General features: G+C 44.8%; 2 non-coding genes across 2 annotated transcripts; both read right to left on the bottom strand.

Annotated features, from left to right (window-relative positions):
- Positions 1-12,818: 12,818 nt before the first annotated feature.
- On the bottom strand, positions 12,819-12,889 carry trnag-gcc (transfer RNA glycine (anticodon GCC)). The gene has a single exon. It is a non-coding gene; the product is annotated as a tRNA-Gly (tRNA).
- Positions 12,890-15,837: 2,948 nt separating this feature from the next.
- On the bottom strand, positions 15,838-15,908 carry trnag-gcc (transfer RNA glycine (anticodon GCC)). The gene has a single exon. It is a non-coding gene; the product is annotated as a tRNA-Gly (tRNA).
- Between the last annotated feature and the right edge of the window lie 2,153 nt (positions 15,909-18,061).

The raw sequence follows: 18,061 nt of genomic DNA, 5'->3' as shown, positions 1-18,061 counted from the left end.
TCTGCTGTGCAAACGGTTATACGAAATGCTCGGAAGATAGTTGCCGTCTTCAAATGTTCTCAGTGCTGGGAGACGGGGCCGGGTCCCCTTCAGGGGATTAAGTTTTACAAAATGGTTTGTTGTATTAATTTCGCAAAACTCATTAAACTCAGTAAAAAGACGAATAGTTGTTCAAATCGCCATTGATCAACCAATAACTTTCTGTTTCAGACTGACGGAAATCCAGCATGTTTTTCATTCATTCATTCACCAGGCTGAATATGGAAAGTTCAGAGGGGAAGTGAAAAAGGAAATGACGGGCAAAGAGAGAGTGTGAGAATAAACTGGCGGCCAACATAAACTGGCATGTAAACATTAAACGGGCAGTAGGAGCCGTACTCTGATAAGGGACCATAAAGGAGAGCTATTCATGGAGGCAGAGAGGATGGCAGAGATATTATATGAATACATTGTATACGTCTTTACCAAGGAAGAAGATGCTGCCAGAGTCTCGGTAAAGGTAAATACAGTTGAGATCCTGAATGGGCTAAACATTGATAAAGAAGAGGTACTCGGAAGGCTAGCTGTACTTAAAGTAGATAAGTCACTCGGTCCGGATGGGATGCATCGTAGGCTGCTGAGGGAAGTAAGGGTGGAAATAGCAGGAGATACTGACCATAATCTTACAAACATCCACAGATACGGGGGTGGTGCTAGAGGACTGGAGAATTGCAAACGTTACATCCTTGTTCAAAAAAGATGTAAGGATAAAGCCAGCATCTATATGCCAGTCAGTTTAACCTCAATGGTGGGGGAACTTTTAGAAACGATAATCCGGGACAGAATTAACAGACGCTTGGACGACTGTGGATTGATTAGGGAAAGCCGGCATGGGTTTTTTGAAGGCAAATCGTGTTTAACTAACATGATAGAGTTTTTTGTTGAGTTAACAGAGAGGGTAGATGAAGGCAACGCAGTTGATGTGGTGCATATGGACTTTCAAAAGGTGTTTGATAAATTGCAGCACGGTAGGCTTATCAGTAAGATTGAGGTCCATGGGTCAAAGGGGGCAGTAGAAACATGGATGCAGAATTGGCAAAGGGACAGGAAGCAGAGAGTAGTGGTGATTGGTTGTTTTTTGGACTGGAGGGAGGTGTACAATGGTGTTCCCCATGGGTCAATGCTGGGACCACTGCTTTTCTTGATTTATATTAATGACTTGGACTTGCTTGTACAGGGCACAATTTCAAAATTTGCCGATGACACAAAACTTGGAAGGGTAGTGAACAGTGTGAAGGATGGTGACAGACTTCAAGAGGTTATATATTGGCCTGTGGCATGGGCGGACAAGTGGCAGATGAAATTTAACACAAAATATGCGACATGATACATTTCGGTAGGAAGAACCAGGAGAGGCAATATAAACTAAAGGGCGCAACTCCAAAATGGGTATAGGCCCAGAGAGATCTGGTGGTTTATGTGCACAAATCGTTGAAGGCTTCAGAGCAGGTTGAGAATGCGGTTGAAAAGGTATACGGGATCCTGGACTTCATAAATAGAGGCATCGAGTAAAAAAGTATGGAAGTCATGATGAACCTTTATAAAACACTGTTTCGGCCACAACTATGGTATTGTGTCCGGTTCTGTGCACCGCAGTTCAGGAAAGATGTGAAGGCCTTACAGAGGGTGCAGGAGAGATTTACTAGAATGATTGCAGGGATGAGGGAATTTAGTTACTTGGACAGACTGGAGAAGCTGGGGTTGTTCTCGTTGGAACAGAGAAGGTTGCGGGGAGATTTGATAGAGGAATTCAAAATCATGATGGGTCTAGACAGAATAGATAGAGAGAAACTGTTCCCAATGGTAGAAGGGTCGAGAACCAGAGGACATAGATTTCAGGTGATTGGCATAAGAGCCAAAGGTGACATGAGGAAAAACGTTTTTAAATAGCGAATGGTTAGGATCTGGAATGCACTGCCCGAGGGGGCGGTGAAGGCAGATTCAAAGGCAACTGGATAAGTGCTTGAAAGGAAAAAAAATGCAGGGCTACAGGGAAAGGGCGGGAGAGTGAGACTAGCTGGATTACGATTGCGTGGAGCCGAATGGCCTCCTTCCGTGCTGTAAACATTCTACGATTCTATGAGATTTGAGCGTCGCTGGCAAGGCCAGCATTTATTCGTCATCCCTAATTGTGCTTGAGAAGGTGGTGGTGATCCAGCTCCTTGAACCGCTAAAGTCCGTGCGGTGAAGGTTCTCCCACAGTGCTGTTAGGAAGGGAGTTCCAGGATTTTGACCCAGCGACAATGAAGGTACGGCGATATATTTCCTAGGCAGGATGGTGTGTGACCTGGAGGGGAACATGCAGGTGGTGTTGTTCCTATGTGCCATATGCCCTTGACTTTCTAGGTGATAGAGTTCGCGGATTTGGGTGGTGCTGTCGATGAAGCCTTGGCGAATTGCTGCAGTGCATCCTGTAGATGGTACACACTGCAGCCACGGTGCGCTGGTGGTGAAGGGAGTGAATGTTTCGGGTGGTGGATGGGGTGCCAATCAAGCGGGCTGCTTTGTCCTGGATGATGTCGAGCTTCTTGATTGAAGCTGGAGCTGCAAACATCCAGGCAAGTGAAGGGTATTCCATCACACTCCTGACTTGTACATTGTAGATAGTAGAAAGACTTTGGGGAGTCAGGAGATGAGTCACTCGCCGCACAATACCCATCCTCTGACCTGCTCTTGTCGCCACAGTATTTATGTAGCTGGTCCAGTTAAGTTTCTGGTCAATGGTGACCCCCAGGCTGTTGATGGCGGGGAATTCGGCGATTGTAATGCCGTTGAATGTCAAGGGGAGTTGGTTAGGTTTTCTCTTGTTAGAGTTGGTCATTGCCTGGCACTTGAATGTTACTTGCCACTCATCAGCCCAAGGCTGAATGTTGTCCAGGTTTTGCTGCACGCGGGCACGTACTGCTTCATTAGTAGAGGGATTGCGAATGGAAATGTACACTGTGCAATCATCAGCGAACATCCCCATTTCTGACCTTATGATGGAGGAAAGGCTATTGATAAAGCAGCTGACGATGGTTGGGCGTCGGACACTGCCCTGAGGAACTCCTGCAGTGATGTCCTGGGGCGGAGATGATTTGCCTCCAACAACCACTACCATCTTACTTGGCGCCAGGTAAGATTCCAGCCACTGGAGAGTTTTCCCCCTGATTCCCGTTGACTTCAAATTTCCTAGGGCTCCTTGAAGACACATCGGTCAAAGGGTGCCTTGATGTCAAGGGCAGTTACTCTCACCTCACCTCCGGAATTTAGCTCTTTTGTCCAGGTTTGGACCAAGGCTGCAATGAGGTCTGTCGCCGAGTGGTCCTGGCGAAACCCAAACTGAGCATCGGTGAGCAGGTTATTGGTGAGTAAGTGCCGCTTGACAGCACTGTCGACGACACCTTCCATCACTTTGCTGATGATTGAGTGCAGACTGATGGGGTAATAATTTGCCGGATTGGCCTTTTCCAGCCTATTATGAACAGGACATCCCTGAACAATGCTCCACTTTGTTGGCTTTCCACCTTGGTTAACAAGTGACAGTCTAAACTTAAATGAGTTTGCTGTGTTTTCCCTGTGTTGAATTGTCACCCGTTCTCATTTTACAGGCGGTATTTTAGGACTTGGTTAAAAATGTTCCGTGCTTGTGATACAAGTAGTCTGGATTCCCACCTTAGTAATACAGAAGGGCAACGTCTGCTCCACTCTATCATACAACCCCAACTAGTGCCGCCTCAGTTAAAGTACATTAACTAGTGCCCCCCCACTCTTGTAAAACCTCAAGTGAGTAGATACAAAGAGTGTGTGTTTGTTTGACTGTGATGTTTATGCAACAGCATCCGCCATTCTTTCCGTTGCTATGGAAATTTTGTTAGAGACGAAAATCGAATCCCACCCTGACAGTCCTGAAGAATCAATGTCCATGCTCAGTGCACTCGGCCATGCTCTATGTCAGTGTTGTCCAAGAGAAATTGCTGACTAGCCGCAGGTGTGGCTATGGTGGCATTGTTTAAGTCACATGAACGAATTTTAGCAGAAAACATCTTGCACACGCACAATATACAGTGAGATGTACTTCATATGTGTCTGTTTCATAACAAACATCTCCCACCATTCAGTAACCGAGGAAGTAAAGGACTCAGAACGATCAAAAACATTCGCACTCTGCTTTTCACCATTTTATCAACAACACACAAAAAGTTTAAAGTCCACATGCGAATATGAGTATTGAGACCATAGGCCTAAAGGCCGTGTCCATGACTCATTTTTATTTAATAATCGCAATTGGAATGAGCCACATCTGGATTTCCATTTCGCCAGATGAGTCTCGTGGCAAAGGTATTGGAACAACTGGTCAATGCCACAATGGATTGATTCCACGGGCCGTGTTCTACTGACCTCAAACACTACACATTCTTACAACAGATAAAAACAAACCTGCCGGGGACGGATGTCGGGTTGGTTTTCTGGAAGTAGCAAATCAACTGTGCAGAAAAAAAAACACCTCCAGCCTAAGGCACAAGAAAGAATTTCGTACAAGCAAAGGACTGAATGTGAAGATTGAGGATTCAAAACCACAACACCAGGGAAACTGCCATCTGAATACAGCGACCTCAACCGTTGGCTCATCCTGACTCCAGAATCTCTAATTTACTGACCCCGATTTTCTCAGTGAGGCCCAATGGCAGTTTCACTCTCTCTGATTCTCGCTAAATCCTGCTGGATGGCCGAGTGATCAGTATATAAACTCCCCGGAGATTCGTCTGCCTGTGCTCGGTGTATGGGGACGTTTGGTCGGGCCGTGGTATCCAGTTTCCCAGGGAAGGGCAATAATGCTCGGTCTGAGACTGCATTCGCTGCTTTCCATCGGCAGCCGGTGATTGGAGAGGGCAGGGCCGGACAGGCGGCCTGAATGGTGCTGCTGTCACGGTCTCGCTCACTCCGGGAGCTGGGGAACAGCAAAAAACTGATGGGATTGTTGCTGCTTCTGAGATGCGGCTCAGAACTGCTGTTGTTAACGGAGGCAGCGCTGCAGGATCCTTTAATGATCCCTCACAAATCAACTGAAACCTGTCGGAATGTGAATACCATTTTACTTTTCCAAAGTAAAGGGAGTGACATTCATCACGGAAAAATGGGAAACAGTTTGCCTCTCGCTCACTGCAGAAATATCCACGTCACAGCGAGACAGCTCTCCGGCAAACCGTGAGCATTCTCTTCGGATCTGGTCTGTCAAGAAGAATTCTGATTACCTTGAAGCCAATCTCGGTTTTTTATTTATTGTTCGTGTGCCTGCTCTCCGACCGCAGGCGAAATGTTGGAATATCAGCCGTGCTCAGATGATAGCAGCACTTTAGAAACCCGGCAATGCGAGACAATGAATGTTAAGGTAACAGTCACCCTCTGTGAGTGGAATTGAACCACCAACCATTATTAATTAACAGGAACCAATTGCGCTATAGAAACACGACGTCTTGCGCACTGAACCATTAATTCACCGAGCGAAAGCTTCAGCTTGTCGTGATCAATGTAACAGCTGTCTTACCATCAGTTTACTTTTCCAAAATAAAGGGTGTGCAGCTTGCACGAGTGAAAATCTGTGCTGTTTTATTTCTGAACTTCAAACTCCCCTTGCCCCGAAATGTCTGTATGTCTGTATGTTGGAAGACTCAGTCACCCAATGATAGACAACATTGATTTTTCGAGCTGTTATTCACCATCCTTTATTTCAGTAACGTTCTGGTTTGCTGAAAATGAGATGAGTTGAAATGAGAAGGTCCAACGAGCCGGTGTCCACAAAGTTGTCTCTTGCACTTCCAGTGAAACGGACGGCAGTTTTCTCTTTTAAACCAGTGGTTACGATGTTAATGTGCCCGAGAAAGACTGGATTACAGCGGATGACTCTGGGCCAGAGTAAAGTTCAATTAAAATTTATGATTGCCGAGTGGCTGGACGGTGGATTTATCCCAGTTTGAACTCGGTGAAGTTACAAATCTAACGACAAGAGTTTGGGCTGGAGACGGAATAGACTAAATAAGCAAATTTAATTGCGCTGATTCCATAAACATTGCACACCACAGCCCTTAAAAATTGAGACCTGTTTCTATATAAAACTGGAGAGGGTCTAAATAGAAAGTAACAGAAAAAGCCATTCATTGTATGACACTGAATTATGCTGATTACACAAACTTTGCACACCACACCCTCCAAACATTGATACCTGTTTCTATGTAAAACTGGAGAAGGTGTAAATAGAAAGTTACAGAAAAAACAACATTGAGGTATCAAATTTAATTACACTGATTCCACAAACATTGCTCAGCACATCCCTTAAATACTGATATCTGTTTCTATATAAAACTGGAAAGGGTCTAAACATAAAGTAACAGAAAAAAAACATTGATGTATGAAATGTAATTTTGCTTTACTGCGCAAATGCTGAACAGCCAATCCCTCAAACACTGTCCCGACATAAAATCAGTCGCAGAGCCCTGAGCCGCAGTGAAAATGCTGCGACCCAACGTCATTCAAACACTTAGTCTTCGGATCTGAAGTCAGATGCTGCAGTTCTGCCACCAGCTCCACAGGAAACTTGTGGATCCGAAATCCATATGGATGGCGATCGGTACTGACCACCACCGCGCTTCTGGGAGTGCAGGGGACGAAAGCAGCAGCCAACCACACTTCCTCACCAAAAGCGCAGGAATCCTACTCCTGAGAGATTCACTTCTTTAAACGTTGTTTGGATTCAGTGAATTGCGATATAATTCAATCTTTAATTGCCCTCCGCTCTGTCAGTTCAGGATTTTATTTAAACCGATAATTGGAGTTCTGTTTTACAGAGTGCCGGTTGTTTAAGCATTTCTCAGTCCCACTATTACCATGAACAACACTTTTTGCTGCTAACTTCTGTTTGATACAAAGCACCGGTCCTGTGAAATTGATCAGCGGTTGCACCAGGTTACTGGTGTGATAAACACTGAGCATTTTTTAAAATACTTACCGTGTTGCGGTTTCTGTATTATCGTGATTATCACGTTTGCCTCACACGCAAAAAGCCCCCGATTCGATCCCGGGCAGAATTTTTTCATTATATTGGAACTTGCTCCAGATGTACCTCCAGGGGCGAGTTTCTTCTCCTGTGTTGATAGGTCGACAATTGGCTGTTCCTGTTCAATTTCACAACGGCTGCACCAAACTCCTGGTCTCAAACACACTGAACATTTCCAAACAGTCTCCTAAAATGCAGTCGGAAAAGCGTTTCAAATACAAAACAAATCATTATTAAACTCGCGAGTGTCATTCGGTAACCATGTTAGGGTTTCTTTCAGTCTGCAACAAAATGTTATAGGTTGGTTGATGGTGTTTACAGAAATATTCCTCTGTTCGTAGAGTTTATTTGGTTTCATGTAATTAATTATATCAGTGTAAGCGCCGAATCATAACCACGAGCCCACCAGGCACCAGTACGGACAGTTCACCCAATCCGGTTACTTTGATCATCTGCGCTAATCTGGCAGAAAAACAATAGGATGAACAGCCCTTGCCTGTGAAAAGGTGTCCTCTCCCCTTGATCAAACTAATATCTGCAATTGATGGACTGGAGCGAATTGCGCTCGAAGCAGTTCTGGAAAATGCGCAATGCAGCCGCACAGGAATTCCAAATGAACTCTCCGTGGAGGAAACGGAGTGACAGAAGCAGAGGGAGATGCCACGTGAAAGATTTGGGCCCAGACCTGCTGCATGAGACTTTAAATGTTGTCAGCCTTTAACTGTAGCTCACAGTGTGAGAACAGTCATTATTATCATTCGCCTTTTATGTATCTTCTTGCACTGCATCTCCTCAATAGCCCCGGGTTATCACAGCATCGCTTTCTGCAAATTAAATCCCAGTGTGAAAACATATACGATTTCAAACCTAAGCAAAGTGTTTGAGATTGGAAGGAGAGTGCGAGTGGGGATCATGGGCCTGGGGGGCAGTGAGATCATCTCTGAATGCTAAGATATTCCGCAAAGCAAAGAAGCAGGGAGATGAGACCTTTGCGTCTATTTTTCCCGGTATGTGCAAAATCCATCCCTTCTCAATGGCCAGCACCATCCTTTCCCTCTCCCTGCTGACCAGGTCAAGATGGGTTTCATGTATTCGCTGTGTTTGCATCAAGCATCTAATTCAACTGGCAGCTGGAGGTGCAGAGGAAGCAGGAAGGAAAGAAGATTCAGAAACAGGAGATTCCACGTGAAACGGGCCGAATCTGGTGTGTGCCAGTTGCTTCAAACGATCCACGACAGCCCTGCGTCGCCTCGCTGATTTCCCAGGAGCTGCATCGATTCGGCCCGTGCGTGCGTGTATTGTGGAAATGGAAACAGAGACACCCGCTGCTTGTGGGAGTATTTCACCTCAATTTTCCATTTCACGCGCATGCCTATCGGCACTCGGTACTGTCGTGGCCTGAACACGTCTTTCGTGTTCTCACAGAAAATGCCACTTTTGCGAGCAGCTTGTCTGGACTGGACTGCACTGAGCTGGGACACTGGGAGCATTCAATGAATGAAATTAGCACTTCAAACAGAAAACATTCTTCACTCACTCATCCTGATACATTCGGGTCTCCATACTTGAATTATTCTTTCATTTTTTGGAACATAGGAACATGTGTAGGCCATTCAGCCCCTCGAACATCCAGGTTCATACATCCTTCCTGAGGTGGGGTGCCCAGAAATTAATGCTGTCCTCCAGATGGGGTCTTGCAAGAGCTCTGTGCAGCTTTAACATAACTTCCACCCCTTGGTATTCCAGCGCTCATGAGATAAACGGGGAGAGTGAGAGCTCAAGATGGAAAGCGAGAGTGAGCAAATGGGAGAGAGAGAGAGGACTATGCATTGCACAAACCGTCGCTGTGTCGCTTTCTCAGGAGCTGCTTTGAATCTCCACTGAGCTTTTGAACCACTTACTTCACTGCAGCAAAAGTTCCAAAACAGCATATGGGTAACGCGAAATAACCTAATCGATAGCCGATTTGTGGCGCCATGGGTAGCACGTGGGACTTCTTCTAATCACTGCAAAAGTTGTGTGTCCAAATCTCACCATCGTTGAATTTTAGCTCAGGGTTCGGTGATTTCGGCGCTGGGAAGTGAAATTTTGCATCAAAACCTCAACAGGATCATTAATGCCCTTCAAGGAAGGGAAACAACCCCCTACACTTCCTCTTATACAAGTGGCTCCAGTCCCACCCGAATTTATAATGCTTAATCCACTCTGAGTTGGATTGGCGAAACACTCTCAAGAAGGAGGCTCATCATCTGCTCACCGCAAAAGTCAATCTGCTGGACTTCCGGTTCTATCAGACTGCATGTTCCATCAGACAGGTTTCCAACTGGACAAATGCATCCGGCTGCCGTGCAAGCATTGGTGCTTCAGGGGTAGAATTCTTGCTTGCAGTAATTCTATGCTGTAGAAGTAGCTCCTGAAGATCGCAAGATGGAAATTATCGTGGCTGAGCGGTCGAACGCGCTGGTTTCAAGCTCAAGCTAAATCCCATAATTTACAGATGGATCAAAATCATAGTGCGTGGCTCCAATTCCGCAGTCTACCTCCTGTAAACTGATAACACTAAATATCACATCTGCTATTGCAACAAGAGGAACCACGTGGCGAGACAAATAATTGATGCATTTTGGAACACCTCAATTATTCCTTTTGCTCCGTTCGAAATGTTCAAAAGGAAAAAGATTCGTTTATCTAGGTGAGACTCAACTAACAACCTCGCCATTTCCCGACCCTGTACAGTCATATAAGGACGACGCACTGACTGATTGCGCCGCAAGAGCCCGGTCACTCTGATCAACTGTCCCACTCTGCTGGAAAGAATCTTAAGGTGAGAGACGCTTACCTGTGGAAACGTGTCCTGTCCCCTTGATGAAAATAATATCTGCATTTCACTTTTAGCTTCTTTCACATCCTCTGCTCCATCGCACGACAATTGGGTTTTCTGTGAACAGATCAAAATAAACATTGCCAGAAATTCTAGCATCAGTGGGATTCAAACCCACGCCTCCATAGAAATTTGATGGAACACTTTAGACCGCGAGGCCACGCTACCATAATGTCACAGTAACGTTTAAAGAGCTGTTTAATGCTCAAATTAATGAATTGAAGCTGATTGATCGCATTTACCCCGTGCTGGGGTTGTTCTCCTTCGAGCAGAGAACGTTAAGAGGAAATTTGATAGAAGTGTTCAAAGTCATGAAGGGTTCAGATAAAGTAAATAAAGAGAACCTGTTCCCATTGGCGGAAGGATCGAGAACCAGAGGACACAGATTTACGGTGATTGGCAAAAGAACCAAAGGCGACATGAGGAAACACTTTTTTACCCAGCGAGTAGTTATAATCTGGAATGCGCTGCCTGAAAGGATGGTGGAAGCAGATTGAATCGTGGGTTTTAAAAAGGAATTCGATAAATACTTGAAGGCATAAAAATATAGAGCGACCGGAAGGAGCGGGGGAATGGGACTAACTGGATTGCTCTTGAAATGACCCGGCACGGGCTCGATGGGCCGAATAGCCACCTTCTGTTCTGTAACCATTTTATGATTGTATGATTCTATTGAAAACCTATATTTTCTTTGCATGCATTTCTCTTTCTCTCCCTATCTCTGTCTCTTGTGTTGTTGCCTGATGGGCTTTTTAGGCTTCTAATGAGACCCGAATGTATCAGGATGAGTGAGTGAAGATTTTTTTCTGTTTGAAGTACTGATTTCATTAATTGAATACTCCCAGTGTCCCAGCTCAGTGCAGTCCAGTCCAGACAAGCTGCTCGCAAAAGTGGCATTTTCTGTGAGAACACGAAAGACGTGTTCAGGCCATGACAGTACCGAGTGCGGGTAGGACTGAGCGTGAAATGGAATGGCGACGGCTGATCGAACCTGCAACACCAGCAGAGAAGATTAAAGAAAGACTGAGACGGTAGGAAAAGTAACGGTGCAACCCAGCTGCTGCAGCCAATGTCTACACATTTATGTATCGTCGCTCTCACAGTGAATCAAATCACCAATTTGATTAAAGTATTCTTATGGTAGAGTGTATGTTATCACCATGCCGAGACAGACGGCAATCATATCAGAGAATCAGACAATCGGAAAAATTTACGCCAGTGGAGGCCATTCCGCCGATCGTGTTTGTACCGGCCGGAAAAGAGGTATCCAGCATCGCCCGACTTACCAGCGTTTGGTCCGTAGTCTTGTCGGTTATGGCTCTTCAAGTGCATATTGAAGTGCTTTTTAAATCCGATGAGGGTTTCTGCTTCTCCCACCCTCTCAGGCAGTGAGTTCCAGACCCCCACCACCCGCTGGGTGGAACAAAATCCCCTCTGCTCCACTCTAATCCTCGACCAATTACCCTAAATCTATGCGCCCTTTTTATTGACCTCCTTGCTAAGTGAAACAGGTCCTTCCTTTCCACTCTATCCAGGCCTGTCATAATTTTGTACACCTCAATTAAATCTCCCCTCAGCCTCCTCGGTTCCAGAGAAAACACCCTCAGCCTATCCAATCTATTCTCATAGCTAAAATTCTCCAGTCCTCTAAACATCGTCGTAAATCACATCTGTACCAATTCTCGTGCAGTCGCATCTTTCCTGTAATGTGGTGACCACAACTGTAGGCAATACTCCAGCTGTGGCCTAACTAGTGTTCTATTCATTTCAAGAACAACCTCACTGCTCTGACATTCTATGCCTGGGCAACACATGTAATGTAAATAAAATGTCTCAAGATGATGAAGAGATTGATGCTGAATGTGAATTTCCCCAAGGTCAGGCGGTCTAATTGATATTGGATAACGGGATAGAGACAGAGACAGGGAAGTTTGCCGATGGACCCAAAATGGGAAGCGATGTAAGCAGTGTAGATGAAAGCATAACATTCCAGAGAGACATTAATATAATAAATGAATGGACAAAACCGTGGCAAATGGATTTCAATTTTGGCAAGTGTGAGGTCATCCACTTTGGACTTCACAAAGATAGATCAGAATACTTTACAAAAGGTGAAAAATTCGAAACTGTGGAGTTCCAAAGGAACTTAGGTTTTCCCTGTACATAGATCAATAACATGTCATGGACAGGTACAAGAAATAATCAAAAAGGATAATGGAATGGTGGCCTATATATTTAGAGGACGAGAATACAAGGGAATAGACATTATTCGACAGCGACAAAAAGCTCTGGTTGGACCACACCTGGAGTACTGTGTTCAGTTCTGGGCACCGCACCTGAGGAAGGATATTCTGTCGTTGGAGGGAGTGCAGTGTAGATTTACTAGAATGATGCCTGGGCCCGAAGTGTTAAATTACGAGGAGAGATTACACAAACTATGGTTGTATTCACTGCAATTTAGTAGATTAAAGGCTGATGTGATCGAAATTATCAAGATATTATTAGGAACTGATGGGGTAGTTACAAAGAAACTATTTCCGCTCGTTGGGGTGTCGAGGACTTGGGGGCAGAGCCGAAACATTAGAGTCAGGACTTTCAGGAGTGAAGTTAGGACACACTTCTACAAGCAAAGGGAGGTAGAAGTGTGGAAATCTCTTCCACAAACGGCAGTTGATGCGAGCTCAATTGTTAATTTCAAACCCGTGATTTATAGATTTTTGTTAACCAAAGGTATTCAGAGATATGGGAGGAAAGCGGGTGCAGGGAGTTCGGTCACAACTCATTGAGTTACGGAACAGGCTGGAAGGATCAAATACCAAACTCCTGTTCCGAAGTTCCTCCTTGGTGCAGAATGCAAAACGATCATGCATTGGCCGGGAATCGAACCCGGGTCTCCCGCGTGGCAGGCGAGAATTCTACCCCTGAACCACCAATGCTGGGTTGTGCAAAATTTGCATGTTTCTAAATGGAATCCTGTCTGAACGAACATGCCGTTTCCTGCTGCGATGGACGAGTGGTTCAAGCTGTTGTCTCAAAACCCCAATGGAGTTTTCCTGCCTTGGTTTGAATTCGGCTCGCAGTGCTCCGGTTTAAAGATCTCTTCAATGCTCAAATACATAAATTGGAATTAATTGACCGCATTTACCTCTGTCCCAGCATGAGAGATACTTCAACGTGGCCGGTACTTTTAATTGGGCGTCCAATCTTCTCTTCCAAGATTTCAAGACCGAGAAGCAATATTTCCCAATCTGTAACTTAAATTCCGCTAGTTTTCAAAACCTGACATTTATACTCTTTATTTTCTTTGCATGCATCTCTCTATCTTTCCCTGTCTCTGTCTCTTGTCTCTCTGTGTGACCCCTGATGGACTTCTCAGGCTTCCTTGAACGGCGAAGGTTGACCGAACCTGCAACACCAGCAGAGGAGGGTAAAAAAATGGACTGAGACGGTAGGAAAATAAAGGTGCAACCCAGCTGCTGTAGCAAATGATTACACACTTATGTCTCTGCTCTCACAGTGAAACAAAGCACCAACTTGATTAAAGTATACTTATGGGAGAGTGTATGTTATCACGATGCCGAGACAGACCGCAATCATATCATCGAATCCTAGAAAGTTAGGCCACAGAAGGAAACCATTCTGCACATCGTGCTTGTGCCGGCCGAAAAAATCGATACCGAGCCTTATCTCACTATCCAGCGTTTGATACCTAATACTTTTAGTAACGGATCTTAACATGCAGATTGAAGTTTTTATTTTTTCAATGCAATGAAGGTTTCTGCATCTCCCACCCTTTCGGGCAGTAATTTCCCAACCCCCACCGTCCACTGGGTGGGAAAAAAATCTTCCTCTCCCCTCTCATCCTTCTACCAATTACCTTAGATCGATGTACCCTGATTATTGACCTCCCTGCTAAGGGAAATAGGTCCTTGCTATCCACTCAATCTCGGCCCGTCATAATTTTGTACACCTCAATAAAATCTGCCAACAGCCTCCTCATCTCCAAAGCAAACAACCTCATCCTATCCAATCTAATCTCATAGCTAAAATTATCATGTTCTGGCAACAGTGTCGTAAATCTCCTCTGTACCATCTTTAGTGCAATCACATCTTTCCTGTAATGTGGTGACCACAACTATATGTTGCTTTCTTGCTGAGGCTGAACCATTGTTTTATAAATTTCTACCATAACCTCCATGCTCTTACATTCTATGCGTCAGCTAATAAAGGAGAGTATCCTGTATGCCTTTTTAACCACTTTAACTACGTGTCCTCTTACCTTCAGGGATCTGTGGACATGCACTCCAAGATCCCTCTTTTCATCTACACCTCTCAGTGTCCTCCAAAGCAATGTAGTTTCAGAGCAACTAATTCTGAAACGTCTTGCTTGATAATAAAAGTCGCACAGACGAAACCAATTTAGTAAAGGGAAACTAATATTGGCGACAGGAAATAGTTAGTGTACAGCTTGATATTAGTGCACACCGGAATGGAAAACGAGATTGGATGCACAGAAGAGGTCTGAAAGGATGGCCGATCGGCTTTGGAAGACAACGAAACTTGTCACTGGCTGCACAAAGCAAGTAACAGCGCCTGGTTGATCCAAATGCATGATTCTCGCTTTGGGGCTTATAGTTAATTGAAGTCCGAGAAGTTCCGCGTTCAAATCCCGGATGAGCCTTGCTATTCCACAACTTTGAGTGAAAAGACACCAATTGGCTTCTGACATCTTCTCAGTATTGCTGTTGGTAGGATTGAATTACATGCAGAGCATGTTTGAGCTCCAGAAGACAGAGTGCTGAGTTTCCCAAGGCGCAACACATGTCAAGTAAATAAAATGTCTCTGGATGATGAAGAGATTGATGCTCAATGTGAATTCCCCCAGTTCAGGCGTTCTCATTAATATTAGATGACGGGTTCGAGAACGACATATCGAAGTTTGTGGATGGCTCCAAAATGAGCAGCGTTGTGAGCAGTGCAGATGAAAGCATAACATTCCAGAGAGACATTAATATAATAAATGAATGGCCAAAACCGTGGCAAATGGATTTCAATTTTGGCAAGTGTGAGGTCATCCACTTTGGACTTCACAATGATAGATCAGAATACTTTACAAAAGGTGAATAATTCGAAACTGTGAAGTTCCACAGGAACTTAGGTGTCCGTGTACATAGATCAATAACATGTCATGGGCAGGTACAGGAAATAATCAAAAAGGCTAATGGAATGGTGGCCTGTATATTTAGAGGATGAGAATACAAGGGAATAGACATTATGCTACATCTACACAAAGCTCTGGTTGGACCACACCTGGAGTGCTGTGTTCAGTTCTGGGCACCGCACCTTAGGAAGGATATACCGTCCTTGGAGGGAGTTTAGTGTAGATTTACGAGAATGATACCTGGACTCTAAGCGTTAAATTACGAGGAGAGATTACACAAACTATGGTTGTATTCCTTGCAATTTAGTAGATTAAAGGCTGATATGATCGAAATTATCAAGATATTAAGAGGAACTGATGGGGTAGTTACAAAGAAACTATTTCCGCTCGTTGAGGTGTCTTGGACTTGGGGGCATAGCCTGAACATTCGAGTCAGGACTTTCGGGAGTGAAGTTAGGACACATTTCCACAAGCAAAGGGAGGTAGAAGTGTGGAAGTCTCTTCCACAAACGGCAGTTGATGTAAGCTCAATTGTTAATTTCAAACCCGTGATTTATAGATTTTTGTTAACCAAAGGTATTGAGAACTATGGGACGAAGGCGGGTACAGGGACTTCGGTCACAACTCAGCCATGATCTCATTGAGTTGCGGAACAGGCTGGAAGGACCAAAAAACACAATCCTGTTCCGAAGTTCCTCCTTGGTGCAGAATGCAAAACAATCGTGCATTGGCCGGGAATCGAACCCGGATCTCCCGCGTGGCAGGCGAGAATTCTACCCCTGAACCACCAATGCTAACTTGTGCAGAAATTGCATGTTTCTGAATGGAATCCTGTTTGAACGAACATGCCGTTTCCAGCTGGGATGGCCGAGAGGTTGAAGCGGTGGTCTCAAAACTCCTATGTGGTTTTCCTGCCGAGGTTTGAATTCTGCTCGAAGCGCTACTCTTCAAAGATCTCTTCAATGCTCAAATACATTAAATGGAATTAATTGACCACATTTACCTCTCTCCCAGATGCTTCAACGTGGCCGGTGCTTTGAATCGGGCGTCCAATCTTCTCTTCTAAGATTTCAAGACCCGAGAAGGAATCTCTCCCAATTTGTAACTTAAATTCTTCTGGTTTGCAAAACCTGACATTTATACTCTTCATTTGATTTGCATGCATATCTCTATCTTTCCCTGTCTCTGTCTCATGTCTCTCTGTGCGTCCCTTGATGGACTTCTCAGGCTTCCTTGAACGGCGAAGGCTGATCTAACCTGCAACACCAGCAGAGAAGGCTGGAGAAGAGGACTGAGACCGTAGGAAAAGTAAAGGTGCAACCGAGTTGCAGCAGCCAATGTCTACACACTTATGTCTCTTCGCTCTCACAGTGAAACAAAGCACCAATTTGATTAAAGTATACTTATGGTAGAGTGTATATTATCGCGATGCCGAGACAGACGGCAATCATATCATCGAATCATAGAAAGTTAGGCCACTGAAGGAAGCCATTCTGCACATCTTGCCTGTGCTTACCGAAAAATCGGTACCGAGCCTCATCTCACTTTCCAGCGTATGGTCACTAATCTTGTAGGTTACGGATCTTCACGTGCATGTTGAAGTTTTTATTTTTCAATGCGATGAGGGTTTCCTTCTCTCCCACCCTTTCAGGCAGTGAATTCCCGACACCCACCGCCCTCTGGCTGGGAATTAAATCTTCCGCTCCACTCTAATCCTTCGACCAATTATCTTAGATCTATGTACCCTGATTATTGACCTCTCTGCTAAGGGAAATAGGTTCTTGCTAGCCACTTTATCTAGGCCCGTCATAATTTTATACACCTTAATTAAATCTCCCAAAAGCCTCATCAGTTCCAAAGCAAACAACCCCAGCCTATCCAATCTATCCTCATCGTTAAAATTCTCCAGTTCTGGCAACGTTGTCGTAAATGTCCTCTGTACCCTCTCTAGTGCAATCACACCTATCCTGTAATGTGTGACCACAACTGTACGCAGTATTCTGGCTGTGGCCTAACTATTGTTTCATACATTTCTTCCATAACCTCCCTGCTCTTATATTCTATGCCTCGGCTAATAAAGGAGAGTATCCTTTGTGACTTCACAACCACCTTATCTACCTGTTCTACTACCTTCTGGGATCTGTGGACATGCACTCCAACGTTCCGCTGTTCATCTGGATCTCTCAGTCTCCTCCCAAGCAATGTGGTTTCAGAGCAACTAATTCTGAAACGTCTTACTTCATAATTCAAGTCGTACAGTCGAAACCAATTTGGTAAAGGGAGACTAATATTGGTCACTGGAAGTAGTTCATGTACAACTTGATATTGCTGTGCACCAGAATAGAAAACGAGATTGGATGGACAGAAGAGGTCTGAAAGGATGGCCGATCGGCAGTGGGAGGCAGCGCACATTTTAACTGGTGTACGATTTTAATGTCAGCGGTTCGTGGGTCTCGGGGTATGATTCTCGCTTAGAGCTTTTGCGTTAAATGGTATACGTGAGATCTCAGTTTCAAATTCCGCACGATCTTTCCTATCTCAGTGCTTTTCGTGAAAAGTCAGCAATTAGCTTCCGACATCATTTCGGTGTTGCTGTTGGGAGAATTGATTTTTTTCCAGAGAATATTTGAGCTCCAGAGGACAGGGTGTGGAAGTTTCCAAGGCGCAACACACGTGAAGGAGCGGGTGAGTGGGACGAACTGGATCGCTCTTACAATGAGCCGGCACGGGCTCAATGGACCGAATAGCCTCCTTCTGTGTTGTTACCATTTTATGACTGTATGATTCTATGTATTCTCTTTATTTTCTTTGCATGCATTTCTTTATCTCTCCCTGTCTCTGTCTCTTGTATTATCCCCTGATGGACTTCTCAGGCTTCCGTAAACGGCGATGCCTGATCGAATCTGCAACACCAGCAGAGAAGGTCAACGAGAAATAGGAGCAGGAG

Source organism: Heptranchias perlo, chromosome 20, assembly GCF_035084215.1.
Source record: "Heptranchias perlo isolate sHepPer1 chromosome 20, sHepPer1.hap1, whole genome shotgun sequence".
NCBI lineage: Eukaryota > Metazoa > Chordata > Chondrichthyes > Hexanchiformes > Hexanchidae > Heptranchias > Heptranchias perlo.
The sequence above is the reverse complement of the archived record's forward strand: the minus strand, read 5'-3'. Positions and strand labels throughout refer to the sequence as shown.